This window comes from Ambystoma mexicanum, chromosome 12 (assembly GCF_040938575.1).
Source record: "Ambystoma mexicanum isolate Mex_15411 chromosome 12, UKY_AmexF1_1, whole genome shotgun sequence".
NCBI lineage: Eukaryota > Metazoa > Chordata > Amphibia > Caudata > Ambystomatidae > Ambystoma > Ambystoma mexicanum.
In genome coordinates, this window is record NC_090936.1 from 1,158,469,428 (window position 1) to 1,158,485,613 (window position 16,186).

The following is a 16,186-nucleotide window of genomic DNA, read 5'->3' on the forward strand; positions in this document are numbered from 1 at the left end:
TACGGTGAGTAACCTGGTAATACTCCTACGTTCCGTCCCCTTTCCTCCATATTTGTGGGAGATTCCAAAGCACTCCTTAGAGGAACTACGGGTGGATGGACATACCCTTTACTGAAAAAGGTTCTTCAGCGCAGCCTGACCAAACTGAGCATCAGCCCTAGAACTCATATCGAGGCAGTAATGCTTACAGAAAGCAGATGGAGAGGCCCAAGTAGCTGCCCTAGCGATGGACTCCCAGGGAACATACTTCTGAAAAGCAACCGCAGCTGCCTTGCCCCGCACAAGGTGTGCATGAATACCTTTAGGAGGTTTCAGCTTTTGGACAGTGAAAGACTCCGTGCTGCAGGCGGCAATCCACCTAGAAATAGTTGCCTTAGACGCCTGCATGCCTTGAGGGTTGCCGAAAGTCACAAAAAGTTGAGAAGAACTTCTGAGCTCGGAAGTCCTATCCAGGTAGAATTTAAGAGCTCTTCGGATATCAAGACAGTGTAGAACCCTCTCCGCCTCAGAGGCCGGGTTCGGAAAAAAGACCAGTAGGGAGATCGATTGATTCAAATGGAATTTGGTCACTATCTTCGGCAGAAAAGCCGGATTAGTTCGAAGGACTACTCCTTGTGAAAAACCAAGAAAGGATGCTCCACCGACAATGCCTGGAGCTCACTCACTCTCCTTGTCGATGTGACAGCGACCAAAAAGGACACTTTCCAAGACAAGTACTTGAGGTCCACAGTAGCCATCGGCTCAAAGGGGTTTATGGCATAGCGCCGTCAGGACAACATTCAGGTCCCATGGCGGGTGCGGATTACGAACTGGAGGGTAAAGGCGTGTTGAACCAGCGAAATGCCTCTTTACCACTGGGTAAAGTCCTGCATGACAGAACATGAACCCCTGACTCTGCTAGGGAGGACACGAAGGACAACACTGTGTCAACCGTGGCCCCCCCTTGGATCCAATTTCTTCTCTAAACACCAATGACAGAACCTGAGCCATTTACTCTTGTACTGAGATCTGTTCGAGGGTTTTCTGGCTGCCTGGATAATACGCATGTTATCCGCAGACAAATTCAGATGCTCTAAAGACCTGAACTCAGGCACCATGCCGCCAAGCTGAGCGATTGTGGGGAGGGGTGCCACAGCTGCTGCTCCCCCTGGTGGAGAAGATCGGGCGTTACCGGTAACCTGATCGGCGGATAAACCGACAGGTGTTGGAGTTCTGAAAACCAAAACCTGGCCCGCCACCACGGGGCTATCAGTAGAAGAGAACAGTTCACCAAGTTCTTCAACTTACAAATTGCCCGGTGAACTAGAGGCAGAGGTGGGAAGGCGTAAGCTCTCATGTTGTGCCATGGAATCTCCAGAGCATCTCCCAGAGAGGAGGCTCCCAGCCCCCCTCTAAGGCATACAGAGGAAGCTTCTTGTTCGCCGCCGTCGCGAAGAGGTCCACCTGCGGTGTGCCCCAGCGCGAGAAAATCCCTGAAAGGACCTCCGCCTTCAACTCCCACTCGTAGCTGACCACTGTCCGCCGGCTGAGAGCATCTGCTGTGACATTCAGCTGGCCCGGGATGTGCACTGCAAGCAGCCGGAAACCATGAAGCACGGCCCACTCCCAAATCTGGATGGACAGGTCCACGAGGGGGGGAAGACTTCGTTCCCCCTTATTTGTTGATGTAATACATTGACACCACATTGTCCGTTCTTAAGCGGACCACTTTGTTGACAATGGCTGGTCTGAACGCCTTGAGCGCCAAGAAAATCACCAGAAGCTCCAGATGGTTTATGTGTAGGAGCTTGTCCTGAGGCGACCAGAGGTCCGAGACCTGAAGGAGATCTAACGTCGCACCCCACCCGAGGAGGGAGGAATCCGTCGTGATCATCACCATAGGGACCGGGTCCTGGAACCCCGCGCCCCCAGAGAGATTGCTGAGAGATGACCACCAGTCCAGGTCCACTCTCATGGAATCCGGAATCATTATCCGCATGGAGTCTGGGTCCACTGCCTGACGCCAAGAATTCCGAAGGGCCATCTGGGTCTGTCTCATTTTGAGACGAGCAAGAGGAAGAGCCAGCACACACGAGGCCATGAGGCCCAGAAGCCTCTGGAACCACCAGGCAGACATACTCTCCGACTGCGCAAACATCTGACACGTGGCCAACAGATCCGCCATTCTGTCCCCGGTCAGGTATACTCTGCAGATCGTGTTCCAACGAAAACCCAGAAAAATCAGGTCCTGAGAGACCGTCATGGAGGATTTCCGCCATTTCACCGACAGCCCAAGATGGAACAGGAGCTGAAGGAGAGGGTGGAGGTTGCCCGCTGCCGCCAGCGGACAAGGGCTGCGTAAAAGTCAATCGTCCAAATAAGGATTCACATATATACCCTGAAGACGAAGATAGGCCGCAATCACCGACATCATCTTCGTGAAGACACGCAGCGCTGAGCTGAGGCCAAAGGAAGCACCCGAAACTGGAAGTGCTCCTCTCCCAAAGAGAAACTGAGGTACCTCCTGTGTGGAGCCCAAATCGGGATATGCATGTACGCATCCTGAAGATCCACCTCGCTCAGTCAATCTCCCGCCTGCAACGAGGAGCGAATCTGGCCAGGCGTGATCATCTTGAATTTCTCTTGGGGTAAGGAAAGATTGAACTGGGAAAGGTCTAGGATGGTGCAAAGGCCAGCCTGGTTGGGTTTAGGCACCGTAAACAGCCGGGAGTAGAAGCCCTCCCCTCGCTCCCCAAGAGGAACGGGTTCCACAGCTCTGAGGCGCAGAAGTTTCTGAACCTCGGCCTTAGGGTGAGCCCGACAGCTGAAAAGGAGGGTTGAGGGGTGGGGTATGGGGTAAAGGTAAGCGGAAGCCCGCCCGAGTGACTTCTGTGATGGTCTGCCACGCCTCCCAATGAGATGCAATGCGTCCTCCCACCGGGGTCTCGTGCGAGCACGGAAAAACCTCATTTGGCAGGTTTATCGGTGGCGGTGCCACCTGAACCTGATGAGGAGGCTGAGGAGCGGGAGAAATACCACATACGTTGTTGTCTACGGCGGTTATTCCTCGCAGGAGTATCCACTCTGCGCGATTTGCGGTCGAGGAAGCCCCTGAAACCAGAAGAAGGTCGACTCTGCGATAACTGTCTCTGAGGTTTGAAAGGAGCTTTAACCAGAACAGACAATGATTTAGCCGTCTGAGTGCTATCCTTGGTTTTGGTGAGCTCTACATCAGTAGAAGAATGAAAAAGCTCCTTACCATTGAATGGAAGGTCCAATACATGGTCTTGCACTTCCTTCGAAAACTTAGTGGCATGCAACCACGCTTGCCTCGAGGTATCAACCCAGAGCATCATGCCTGAGCCGTCTACGTGATGAGCCGCAGCCTCCAGGAGATCCTGGGCCAAGACCCTGGCATCGGAAAGGCCACCTCTGAAATCTTCCAACTTCTCGACTGGAATGTGCTCCTCAAACTCCGACAGACCTTTCCACATCCACATGTTAGTTCCCGCCAAAATCGATTCGGCATTGGCCTGCCTGAGCTGCAAGGCCGAATTGGCAAAGATTTTCCTCCCTAGGGAGTCCAGGAGCTTGTCCTCCTTTCCCAAGACCTGAGTAGCCGTCACGGAAGAGGATGCTGCAGGTCTGGACTGCAACGTGGCCGCAACCACCACTGTGGAGGAGGGAGGCGGACAAGAAGACAAGGCCACTTCCTCCTAAGAGTGCAGCCTGTACCTTGCGTCAATCTTTTTATTGACAAAAAGTCCTGAGTGTGGCTTCTCCCAGACTCTTCGGACCTTGGCCAAAACATCCTTCTGCAGGAAAAGGCCGGTACGCTCCAAAGGAGACAGGGTGAATGCCCCAGAAAGCACGCCCTCCTGAGGAGCAGGTGCCTCGGGAACCGGAACATCTAAGAAATTCATCATGTCTAGTACCCGGTCATGAAAAACTCTAACAGAGCGGGGAAGGTCCTCGTTGTCCTGCTCGCCTTGAGGGTCATCTGACAGGTCAGGATCCTGCCTAACCGTGTCAGGCACTGCCTTGTCCACTGGAGACAACGGTGGCAAAGGCGGAAGAGCAGGGGCAGGCCCCACGGGCAAAGGAGGCGCCAGAGGAACGGGTGGAGCCGGAGGTGCTGGTGGACAAATTTCCTTAAAAAGCCCTATGAAATACTCCCTCATGGGGTCGGTGCGCATAAGTGCTTGAAATTTACCGAAAAAAAGCGCTCTCAGGAGATTGCTTCGGAACCTGAGGAGGCCTCTCATGAGGTGGACAAATCCAGGGACGTAACGGAGAAGGGTGCCATGCCAGGCCCTCCGCCGACGTATCCACATAAATCAAAGGGGCCGCCCCTGCAGGCTACGAAACATTGTGCGGAAGAGGCATCCGGGCATTCCAATCATAAACGTGCTGGTAAGGATACGCACAAGTGACTTTAAGTTCACCCAAAGGACCGAAGAGGCCGATGGCGTAGTTGTAGGGGTAGTAGCTAAAATGGCTGCCGTGGTGGGAACTGCCGCCATTTTGTCTTCATCTGAGGGGAACTGCGGCACGTGAGAAGGTGAGGCAGGGGTCCCCATCGATGGATCAGGGGACTTAATTTTAGCCTTAACATAAGGAACCTCGGCAGAACCGGTACTATGAGGCCTGGAATGTTTCTGCAACATACCAACCGCCAACAGAGCCGTCGAAGGAAGGATCTCGGCACTGCCGGTAAAAGAAGAACCTTGCTTCTTTGCCCCCTCAACAGATCTGGTATCACCACAAGAGCGGGAACAGTGAGAAACCGCTTTCACCGACAGGGCCTTGCCCGGCCCCTCAGAACTGCTGGTAGCCTTAGCCTCTGCACGAGGGACCTCGGGCCTAGGCCCAGTAAGAGCCTTATCGGCACGGGCCTCGAACATCCGTTCGGTAAAGAAAAGCCCAGTCAAGGCCTCGGGGCACACCCCGGTCTTGTTTATAAGGGAAGCCGAAAGAGAGGCCTCAGAGCAAGCTCCGGTACCCTGTGACTCAGCAGAACTGGGTCTACACACAGCCCCCACAGGAGGGGCCTCGGAAGTTACTCCGGTGTACACAGGCCCCTTACGGAGACCCTCGGAGAAAACTCTGGTAGAATTATTAGGCCCGACAGGCACCTCAGGGCGAACCCCGGTGACAGAGCGATCAACGCCCCTCCTGGCTCGAGAGGAACCCGGGAAGGTATCCCCTGGCTGGGGTGCTCTGAAAACTAAAGAACTTACCAGGCGTTTCTTCTTCTCGTCGATTAACGCCTGAAAATGAGATGGAGGAGTGCATCGGAACACCTCCTCCCACCGTTCCAACCGACGTTGAAGAGCCCGGACCGAAAGGGAGTCACAGTAAAAAAAGGAGTCCCAACGGTGTTCCGGACCCAAACACTCTAAACTGAGAGGATGGGGGATCCGCCCTCGCAAAGCGACGATGACACGAAGAACAGTCTGGAAAGTCTAATTTTAAAGACATAGACAGACTAGAAGACGAACGCTAGCGAGAGCCAGAGAGGAAAACAGGGAAGAAAATCTTCTGAGGATGCAAGTGCGCCCGGCCCCGATCGAGCGGAGAAAAGGACTGAGGGGTGATGCGCGGGGCAGAGCCAAGGTGGGCGGGGTTACGGCCGCGTGCCGGGCCCCGCCAGGAAAGAGAGGAAGGACACATTTTTTGAAAAATTTTGATTTTTTTTTTTACAAAGTGCTTTGGTCCGTCCCACAGGACGGAGAGATGTCCCACAAGTATGGAGGAAAGGGAACGGGACGTAGGAGTAAAGGGTAAGGATCAAGTTACTTACATGTAACTGTTGTTCTCCAGCATGGGTCTGGCATGGATTCACATGCTCATGAATATTCCCCGTCGTCAGGCCGGGAATCCTCGGTAAAGAAAAAAACCAGTATCCGTTTCGTTTCTGATCTGTCTTTCGCAGTAATAACCAATCACTGGTCTCTGCGTCATACTGACCACAGCCAATGACTGCCCTCTACCTAAGCACCGCCTCTGGCAGCCATCTTCAGATTTGGAAGCACGTGAAGTGGCAGTATGACCAAGTGAAGAGCCGCAGAGGGGTAGGCGGGAGGGTTCGCATGTGAATCCATGCCAGACCCATACTGGAGAACAACAGTTACAGGTAAGTAACTTGTTCCTTCTCCAGCATGGGGTCTGGCATGGATTCACATGCTCATGAATAAAGAATACATAGCAGTACACACATGCACAACCACGGGAGGTGGCAAAGGCTCAACATTAAGCATTACATCAAACTCAACATTAAGCATCTTACCTCCTCACCCGGCTCACCTCAGGCAAACAGGTTGCGCAGCACTGCTTGGCCGACCCTGGACTCCTCCCTGGAATCCCGATCGACGCAGTAGAATTTCGTGAAGGTGTGCGTCAACCTCCACGTAGCAGCCCTACATATGTCCAGCAGGGGCACACCAGAAAGGAACGCCGTGGTAGCTGCGATCGCTCTGGTGGAATGGGCTCTCGGACGGCCAGGCAGCGGTCAGTTTGCCAACCGATGACAGTACATGATACAGCCGGAGAGCCATCTGGAAATGGAAGCCTTCGAGAGAGCCTTCCCCTGATTGACAGGTCCAAAGTTCACAAAGTGTTGACGTCTTCCGAAAACACTTCGTGCGGTCCACGTAGAACTTCAGCGCTCTAGCCACATCCAGCGAGTGCAAAGTCCTCTCAGCCGGCGACGAAGGCGACGGGAAGAACACAGGCAACACCAAGGGTTCGTTGAGATGGAAGTCCGACGGTACCTTGGGCATTAAGGAGGGGTGCGTCCTGAGCACTACCCTCGTGTCGTGAAAAGTCAAGTACGGGGCCTTGCAGGAAAGGGCCTGGATCTCTCCCACCCGTCGTGCGGAGGTGATGGCCACAAGAAACGCTGTTTTCCACGACAAACTTCAACGGGGCCGAGTGCAGAGGCTCGAACGGAGGTCCCATGAGCTTGGTCAGCACCACGTTGAGCTCCCACGCCGGGGCCGGAGCCTTCACCGGCGGGAACAATCTGCACAGTCCCTTCATGAACTCTTTCACCAGACGATGAGACCACAAGGACGTCCGCCCCGTGGTTCTGGTGTATCGGGAGATCGCAGCAAGATGAATCTTGATGGACGCGTGCGCCAGACCAGCTTTGGCCAGCGTCAGCAGGTACGGCAGTACCTGGGGAGCCGTAAACCGTAGAGGGTTAATCTTCTGTGCGTGGCACCAGACAGAGAACCTCTTCCATTTGTGTCCGTAGCATTTAAGAGTCGAGGACGCCCTGGCCTTTGCAAGAACCTCTCTGCAGTCGGCCGGTATGTCGTATCCTCCAAACTCTAGCGCTGCAGGAGCCAGGCCTGCAAGTTCAGCGATTTCGGGTCGTGGTGGAGGATGGCGCCTCCTTCCCTGGAGAGTAGATCCGCGTCCACCGGCAGCTTGATTGGCGGGGACGCTAACAAGTCCAGAAGGTCCGGGAACCATATCTGCCTCGGCCGCGCAGGTGCGACGAGGATCATCCTGCACCGTGACCTCTTGAGCTGGTTGACGAGCCGGATTAGCAGTGGCAAAGGAGGGAACGCGTAGAGGAACAGGCCCTCCCAGGGGAACGAGAAAGCATCGCCCATGCTCCTCGCCTGGGGAAACCTGCTGGCGAACCTCCGGCACTTGGAGTTCGTCGCCGTCGCGAACAGGTCGATCTGGGGTGTGCCCCACCGTCGGAAGAGGCGATCCACTAGATCCTGCCGTAGTTCCCACTCGTGGCACGAGCGCAGCTCCGTGCTGAGTGAGTCGGCGATGGTGTTTTTTATCCCTGCCAGATGAAACGGCACCAGAAACATCCTTTGGGCGACGGCCCAATGCCACAGGTCCTGCGCCTCCTTGGACAGTGCTGGGGACCTGGTTCCGCCCTGTTTCTTGATGTAAAACATGGTGGTGGTGTTGTCGGTGAAGATCCTCACCACCTTGCCCTTGAGGGACGGAAGGAAGGACCTGAGGGCCCAGAACACTGCACGGAGCTCCAGGACGTTGATATGGAGGGACTTCTCCATCGGGAGCCAAAGGCCTCTCGCGTGCAGATTTTCGGTGTGCGCTCCCCACCCTTCCAGGGAGGCATCCGTGGTCACTGTCTCCTGGTGGTCTGGGGTCTGGAAGTCCATGCCCGCCGTCAGATGCGCGCGGGTGCCCCACCACCGGACCGCTCGGCGGAAACTCTCGTCGAGTGTGATCCTCTCCTCGAAGCCGCCCGTCGTTTGGATCCAGCGCGCGTCCAGGAACTCCTGCAACGGGCGCATCCGGAGCCTGCACATGGGAATGAGGTAGATGCAAGAAGACATCATTCCGAGGAGGGACTGATGGACCTCACCTTGGCCGCGTCGGAAACCAACATCTGCTGTACCTTGCCCAGGATGGACCTGGTCCTTTCCTCCGACGGGGAGGCCAGAAGGGACACTGTGTCGAGCTTCGCTCCCAGAAACCGTGCGTTTTGCGCGGTACCAGGTGGGACTTGGCGTAGTTCACGGAGAATCCCAGGTCCGTGAGAAGTTGGACGGTCCTTGCCGTGTGCTCCACGGCGAGCTCCCTCGTCTTGGCTCGGATGAGCCAGTCGTCCAGGTAGGGGTAGACTTGGATCCCTTCGCGGCGCAGCTGCGCCGCCACCGGTGCAAGGCACTTGGTGAATACCCTGGGTGCCGACCGTAGTCCGAAGGGGAGGGCTTTGAACTGGTAGTGATGCCCTTGGACCACAAACCTGAGGAATTTTTGGTGCCCCTTTAGGATGGGAATATGGAAGTAGGCATCCTCCAAATCCAACAACGACAGGAAGTCTCCTTCCTCCAGCTGACCCAGGACGTGCTGGAGGGTGACCATCCGGAACTTCTGCGCCTTGATGAACTTGTTCAGACGTCGCAGGTCTAGGATGGGGGGTCTTCTTCTTCACGAGGAAGTATCTCGAGTAAACTCCGGAGCCCCAAAGCCTCTTTGGGACGAGTTCGATGGAGCCCTTCCTGAGCATCGCCCTTACCTCCAGGAGAAGCTGAGGGACGTGAAGCTCTTTCCTGGCCACGGGGGGGACGCGTGGGCACCTTCTTTGAAACTCGAGCGCGTGGCCCCGGGCTAAGGCGTCCAGCACCCAACGGTCGGTGGAGATGGACTCCCACACGCTGACGAAGCTCGCCAGCCGGCCTCCCACCGGGGTGCTTTGGTGGGGGCCCGACCCCACGGCCGGTTCAATCCTGTTTCGACAAGGCTTTGCCGCCTTGACCTCCTTGGCGACGACGGAGGGGTCCGCCAGACTTGCCTCATCCTCTGTAGGCCTCCTGAGACGACGAGCGGGCTGCTTGACGGTAGGTGGAGAAACCGCCGCCGGAACCTTTGGAGGCGCCCTTGCCTCCGCTGCTCCGAAAGGGCGTCCGTCGTTGCTGCAGAACCCCAAGGGCCCGGGCCGTCTCAGTGTCCGCTTTAATGGCCTGAAGGGAATTGTCCACTGTTTTCCCAAACAGGTTGTTCCCATCGAACGGCATGTCCAGGACTCTGGTCTGTACGTCTTGACGGAAGTCCGTAACCTTGAGCCATCCACGCCGCCTAAGGCACACGCCGTTTCCCAACTGGCGAAACCCAGTGTCGGCGATGACCGTCGCAATAGTGATGGCGTGGTCCGACGCCACCTCACCTTCCTGTAGGATCTCCAGGGCATCCGCCCTCTTTTCGTCCGGTAGGAAGTCCAGCAGGGGAGCCAGTTTGTACCATAGCTCCCTGTCGTAGCGGGCCACGATAGGCAAGGCGTTGGCCGCTTTAATCGTCGTCGCTGCAGACGAGATGACCCTGCGTCCCATAGCGTCCAATTTCTTTCCCTCGCCGTCCGGTGGGGAAGTCGATGTGGAGGTCGCACCCCCCCTCGCTTTCTTCCTGGCCGCCGCGGAGACGACGGAGTCCGGGGTAGGCTGCGCCCGGAGGCACAGGGGGGCCACGTCCGGGACCCGGTACTTCTTCTCGTACCGGTCTCTTCTAGCTGGCGTCGTGGAAGGGTTCTTGAGGAGGGCGAGGCCCTCATCCCAAATGTCGTCCAGTAGAGGCACCGCGAGGACCGTCTTCCTCTTGGCCTCGCGCCGTTGATAAAGGAATCCTTCCTTTTTCTTCTCCTCAGGGCAGAGTTGGAAAAGCTCGGATGCCCTGGCGATCATGGAGTGGAACGATCCAATCTCGTCGGGCGGAGAAGCCCTGGTAGGAGGTGACGACGGTAGATCCTCGTCGTATACCTCGTCGTCCGTGCCCGTCGCTGCCGTGTCAGTCCCCGTATCATCCCCTCGGGTGGACGGGGAGGAGGGCTGGACGGGGCGCGACGGCTGAAAAGGAGGTGGAGGGTGAATCCTTCTTTTCTTGGGCGGGGGAACACCAGAAGGTCCCGGTTCAGGATCCCCCGACGGTAGAGGTTCCTTCGTCGGCAACGGTAGTCTCGTCCTTATCTCTGAGCATAAGGACTGTATAGCCAACAAAATGGCCGCCGAGTTGTCTTGCGGCGCTGGCAGAGGGGAATCCGACGGGCGATCAGGGGCCCCGTCGGCACCCTCGACGATGTCGTCACCTGCGTCGGGATCCATCCCGACGGGCCGGTCTTCTTCCACGCCAAGGCCCTGGCTTAAGACCTCAATCAGCTCTTCCTCCGAGGTTGAAGCCGAATCTACGACGACGCCCTGCCCCCCCCTTTTTCTTCCCCGCCGGGGATTTCACGGGGGTCCTATCGATGGGCACAAAAGAGGACTCCTTCCGAGGTGGCAGGGAGACTCTGAGCCCCGAGGTCGCCACCACTGGTGTAGCCTCCACAGGCTGAGCCAGGGCCGCCGTGACAGTTTCGATAGAGGGCTTGGCCGGATGGATTAAGGCCTTCACCACCTTAGGTGCGCTCACCGCCTTATCCTTGAGGGGGGGGGGACACTGCCTCGCTCCCCCTCCGCCTTTGAGCTCGACCGGGGCCTCTCCAGGAGCTTCGCCAGGTGCTCGCCCTTCCTCTTACCCGACCCAGAGCGTTGGCTCGTGGCTGAAGGTGCCGGGGAGGGTGCGCCCTGCCTGGCGCCCGTAGAGCCCGACCGTTCGGCGCTCCCGGTGCCAGCGGACTCGCGGTGCTTGGCCTTGTGTTGGACCCCCGTCGCCGGGGCGTCCTCAAAGGTCTTAGAAGACTGCTCGGATTTCTTCCTCTTCTTCTCACCTGACGGGCTCTTCCCTTCCAGCCAGTTGGCGGGACGTTGATGGCGGTCCTTCATGGTCCGCTCCGACATATTGCCGCAAAACGCAGTGTCCTTCTCCACGTGCGTCTTGTCCTCATGTAAGCAGTAGAGACAAAAGGAGTGTTTGTCCTCCTTAAAGACGTTCTGCAGCTGGCATCCAGGGCCAGGGACCCTGAACAGCTTTCCGGGCGTCGAGCTTCCCTTCTCCTGGGCCATGTCCGGGCCTGAGAAGCTTCTGGAGTCCTCCAAAAGCGTAGCTCGACGAAATCTTCACCCTTGAGGGGCGCAGACGAATCCGACACGGGTCCCCGTTGATCGGATGGAGAGTCGGTGGAGCTTGAGGCTCTTTTGACCGAAAAAAACAAAGTTTTTGAGAAAAAACGTGAAAAAATAGCACTAACGCTCGAGAGCAATAGCACGAGGATCCCAACACATGAACGTGCGGTAAAAATCTGAAGATGGCTGCCAGAGGCGGTGCTTAGGTAGAGGGCAGTCATTGGCTGTGGTCAGTATGACGCAGAGACCAGTGATTGGTTATTACTGCGAAAGACAGATCAGAAACGAAACTGATACTGGTTTTTTTCTTTACCGAGGATTCCCGGCCTGACGACGGGGAATATTCATGAGCATGTGAATCCATGCCAGACCCCATGCTGGAGAACACATAATGCTCCTACGAATTAGCATGTAATAACCCATTAGGCAGTTTCTAGTAATTTAAAGGAGTAATACAATTCGTCCAGTGATTTCATGATTGGTTTCAGTTGTGTACCAGTTTATCCTTGAAGTATGATGGCTTTTCTGTTCATTAGGTTTTACCTTAGCCCATCAGGTGGAAAAATACGGGCTTGCCCAGCCTACTTTTAGGAGTGACAGAGCTCAGTGTGCAAGGTAAATGCCTCAGACACTACGGGGAAAGGAGTGTGGACCATCCCTCAGGCATGCTTGGATCTGCATGTTGGATTGAGATGGGGTGGTGAGATTTTCTGTGAGATAAAGGTTTACAGCAGAGAGGTCAACGACCTTCATTTTGCTTAGTTTTGAAGCTAATTCAAAAGTTCTGAAAACAATTGATTTTTTTGGCTTAGTCTTCACCTTTTGGGTGCCTGGTAATTTTCAATTACTGAAATGGCTTAAAATTATGTCTAATTCTAAGAACATGGTTAAAAGCTTTAACTATGCCTCTTTGCACTCAGCTCCACTTGGCACACATCTCATGGCAGGCCTCTTCATTTGGCACATGCATTAACTGTCACACGTTGAGATTCAGACAAATCTAAATTCTCAACTGATCACCACTTACCCAAGAATATGAATATGCTACTTTCCCTTTTGACACAGAAAACCAATATAAATGGCATTGAGTCAGAAGAAAACCCATCAATGTTTACCAGTTCTACAAGTCGCAGACTTTTCCACATACAAGGAAGACTTTAAAGACCTTAAAACTAAAGTTAGCATTAGAGAATGTGCAACATTGGAAGAGTCAGCTGATTCTAAAACTCCTTAGCATAAAATATTCCAAAGGCAGAAGAACACTTAGATAGGATTCTGAGGAAGAGAAATACTTCAGAGGAAAGGAAGAGCACAGAGGATGATGCTTTAGGCATCTGGGAGAACTACCAGATGGATCCCCAAGATAATGGCCCTCGAGGGCCGCTATGGAGCGTCAACGTCATCAGCCGTATAAATAGCTTGTGCAGCACCCGTTGGCTTCAGTTCTGTTTTTTCGTTCCATCAATCGAGGAACTAACCAGGCATACCTCAGAATACGTAATGCAGAATGTAAATCACGTAATTTGTACTGTGGGGTAGGCTGGGAGGGGCGATGAGGTATAAGTTGGAGGAACATACAATCGAAAGAACATTACCAGGGGTAAGTAACTTGTTCTTCTAATGGATTGTGTCCTCCCACGTATTACTCATCTTTGATAGACTCCCAAAGCAGTGACAATGGAGGAGGGAGTACTATTTAGATTAATCGTGAATGGAATGAAGGACTGTCATAGCAAAAAGACCTTCTTGAGTGGAAGAGGAGTCCAAGCAATAATGCTTAACAAATGTATGAATGGACGACAAGCCACAGTGGAGCAGATGTCAATTATAGGGACACCCCTTTGGAGAGCCGCAGAAGTTGCCATGCCCCTCATGGAATGAGATCGAAGCCCTTCTGGCGGGTCTTTGCCCGCTAATCTATAGCATTTACCACTAGCCAGTGTAATCCACCGGTATATGGTTTGTTTAGCTACTCCAAGTCCCAATTTAGGGCCGGTATATCCCACAAATAGTTCATCTTCATGGCGAAATTCTGCCATTCTTGCAATATAAAAGCTTAGAGGCCTTTTTGGGGCCAGCCTATGCAGCCTCTCCTCCTCCTGGCCCAAATGAGGGGGGAGGATAGAAAGATGGAAGTGTTATCTTCTGCAACAAATGGAAGTCAGAGACTACTTTCAGCAGGAATGATGGTTTTACTCGAAACATAGTATGAGGAGGCTTGCATGAAAGAGCCTGCAACTCACTTACCCTGCGGGCTGATGTTAATGCCACAAGAAGAACAAGTTAGTTTCTTACCTGATAACGTCTTTCGATCGGATATACCTCCGACGTATTCCTTATCTTTGATGTTACCCATTCCAGCTTGCTGGCCTTGGAAAAAAATTTCAGTAGAGGGTGCTGCGCGTCGACGTCCCACGAGTCGGTGTCCCTCGACTGCCTCCGTATCGGTGCCGACATCATCGTGCGTATAAATAGACTCGCGCAGCGTCCGTTGCACAGTTCCGTTTTGAAGCTTAAATTTGCTTTGCATGAATTGGTTATTAACCTTGAAGTAGCGTAAACTGCAACTGCAAGGGAAGTTTTACTGCAGGGATGGATGGGAGGGGCGATAAGGAATACGTTGGATGAACATACCATCGAAAGAATGTTACCAGGTAAGAAAGTAACTTGTTCTTCGAAGGGATTGTGTCCTCCGACGTATTCCTTATCTTTGATAGACTCTCATAGCAGTAGTGTAAAGAGGAGGTGGGAGTAAAAATGAAATATTTCCCTTTAAGAATGTACAGAATGCAACACATCTTTCTCAAATCTTGTCTCCTGGCTAGAGGAATCCAGGCTGTAACATTTGGTAAAGGTATGTGCGGACGACCATGTGGCAGTCGCACATATGTCTTTAATAGGGACCTCTCTTTGGAGAGCCGAAGAGGCTGCGATACCCCTGGTTGAATGAGCCTTAAGATGTTGAGGGGGTTCTTTTCCTGCCAATTTGTAGCATTCTAGAATGGTTAAAATGATCCACCTTGAAATGGTCTGTTTCGTGATTGGCAATCCTAATTTGTGCCCTGCATATCCTACAAACAATTGGTCTGCTTGCCTTATCCAATATAAAAACTCAAGGCACGCCTTGGATCCAGCCTGTGTAATCTTTCTTCCTCTTTACCTTCGTTTTATCCTCCTCCCCATGCAGGGAAAGTTATTTTCTGACTAATGTGGAATTCAGAGACCACCTTTGGGAGAAAATTAGAAACTTTGTCTTTATGAAAGATTGTATGAGGAGGTTTGCAAGACAGAGCTTGTAATTTGCTGACTCTTCTGGCAGATGTTAGAGCCACTAGAAAGACTGTTTTAAGAGTGAGAAATCTTAATGAACAGGAATGGAGTGGTTCAAAAGGAGTACCCAACCGACATTTTAAGACTAGATTTAAGTCCCACAATGGAAAAAGGCTTTGGGCGATAAACATTAGTCAACCCTTTCAGAAATTGGATTACCAAGGGCAATTTGAAATATGAAGGCTCCTCAGCAGTACGCTTAAAGATTGACAGCGCTGCGAGATAGCCCTTGATCGTACCAATTTGAAGACCTCAATTTGCTAAGTAAAGCAAGAAAGATAACACCATTGGTGTATTGCATGAAAAGGGTTCAATATTCTTTTCTCTAAACCAGCTGCAAAATTTGTTCCAACATCAGCGGTATAACATTTTTGTTGCTGGTCTTCTGGCTGAAAGCAACACCTCCCTGACGTCATCTGGGAGATCCTTGATCATACCAATTTGAAGACCTCAATTTGCTAAGTAAAGCAAGAAAGATAACACCATTTGGTGTATTGCATGAAAGGGTTCAATATTCTTTTCTCTAAAACAGCTGCAAAATTTGTTCCAACGTCAGCGGTATAACGTTTTTGTTGCTGGCCTTCTGGCTGAAAGCAACACCTCCATGACGTCATCTGGGAGATCCCAATCCTTGTATCTCAACCTTTCAGAAACCAAGCTTGAAGGTTGAGGGTTCTGATGTCTGGATGGAGAACCTGACCTCCCTTCTGCGAGAGAAGATCCTCTTTGCGTAAGACGAATTGGAGGGCAGATGGAGATGTCCAGAAGGTCCGGGTACCAAGTTCTCCTGGCCCAATATGGGGCAATTAGGATCATGGCTTTCTGGAATCTTCTCAACCGCCTGTTCATTTGAGGAATGACTGGGACTGGAGGAAACACGTACAGAAGTGGAAACTGCCAGTCCACTACGAACATGTCTCCTAGAGCTCCTCTCGGGGGTAATTCCTAGAACAAAACTGATCGCACTTCCTGTTGATGCTGGTGGCGAACAGATCCACTTGAGGGGTTCCCCAAAGGGTGAAGATCTCTTGAAGAACTTCCTGAGCTAGCTCCCACTCGTGGGAAACTGCTCTGCCTGCTCAGAGCGTCTGCCGTCAAGTTCTTCTCTTGGGTGAACTGCCGATAGAGAGATTCCTTCTTGAATTGCCCAACCAGAGCTGCATTGCCTCTCTGCACAGTGGCAGTGACCCTACACCCCCTCTTTTGTTGAGGTAGTGCATGGCCACTGTGTTGTCCGTCATTATCAGGACATTCTTTCCCTGTACTGATGGCAGAAATGCTTTCAGCGCTAGTCTGATTGCTCTCCGCTCCAACAGGTTGATATGTAGTCTGGACTCCAATGGAGACCAAAGACCGCTGATGGTAAACGTTGGCATGGGCTCCCC